Below are 1,350 nucleotides of genomic sequence, written 5' to 3' on the forward strand. Positions count from 1 at the left end.
AAAAAAAAAAAAAAAAGAAAACCAAAGCTGATGTCACACTGATTGCTATCAGTTTATGGAAGCCATGAGGTACAATTTCAAGTTAAGCGTCAGGGGTGCCACCAACCGAATGTTTACAGACCTCGGTGCTCTCCTTACAAGAAGAGCTATTTTCTCAGGGCACCTCAGCATCTCCTTCCTCCTGGGAGAAAGAATGAGCCCCGGGCCACGTGAAAACTGGCCAACAGAAACGTTTCCTGCAAAGGGTCCTCTGGGTGAGCTAGGCCACCCCACCTATCCTCTGGTCATCACATGGCAGATCCAGGTCTTACCCCCGGCCCAAGGATGATGATGTGACTCTTAAATTTCGCACCCCCCGGCATAGCACAGTTATGGTAGGGAGGGCTGGCCAATGAGCTACAAATAGAGACTGGGCTGATTCCAAGTCGTTCACTCATAAGAGAGGGAAAAGCCAGGACTAGAACCCATGTCTTTAGGCTTCCAGTTCAGTTCTCACTCCTCACCATGCCAACCTTCTTCTCTTTGGGCACAAGAGTCGGGGACCCTAGCAACATAAAGATGTTCAAACATAATCTCTGCTTTGATACCGAGTCAAGGTTGAGGGACTCAGAATGGCTGTGACGCCCTGACAGAGTGCTCCCTACCCACCCTACACCCACGTTGCCCTGCCAGACGTCTACCCTACCCCCACAGTCAAAGCGATGTCTGCCAGCCTTGAGCTCCATGCCCTTATCAGACACATTCACCTTCTCAGAATCTCCTGTGTTGAGACTTCACAGCTGGAGGTCACCGTGCAGGCACACGGGAACAGGGATGGAGACTTTACCCTCTTCCTCACCCCTACTTTCTTTCAGCCTTTGTTAAGCACAAGCCACACGCCAAACAATGTGCTGGGGCCATGGGGGTGCAAAAACAAAGGACCTTGCATTCTGATAAGCCACCAAATCGGATTCGGTTGCCAGAGTCGATGGCTCTGGGGGTGAGGGTGGAGGGGAATGAAGCCAGGCTGGCCTCACTCACTTTGCCTGGCTCTTTGGGGGCCTTTCTGACAGAGAGAGCTGCCTGCCTTTGGAAACTGCAAAGCAAGGAGGACTGAGCAGTTAGCCTTCCAAAAACGGTTCCTACACAGCTCTGGTGAGAAAAAGAGTTCCCCTAATCAGGAATTAAGATGCTATTAGTTCATGGAAGCCATTATCTTGAGTGAAATAACTCAGAAAGTCAAATACCGCATTTTCTCACTTGTATTAGTAAGTGGGAGCTAAATAATGTATAACACAGACATAGAGTGAGGAATGATAGACATCAGAGACTCAGAAGTGTGGGGGGTGGGAAGGATGGGAAATTACTTAA

The sequence above is a fragment of the Propithecus coquereli genome, unplaced genomic scaffold (genome assembly GCF_000956105.1).
Source record: "Propithecus coquereli isolate 6110/MARCELLA unplaced genomic scaffold, Pcoq_1.0 Scaffold56, whole genome shotgun sequence".
Taxonomy (NCBI): domain Eukaryota; kingdom Metazoa; phylum Chordata; class Mammalia; order Primates; family Indriidae; genus Propithecus; species Propithecus coquereli.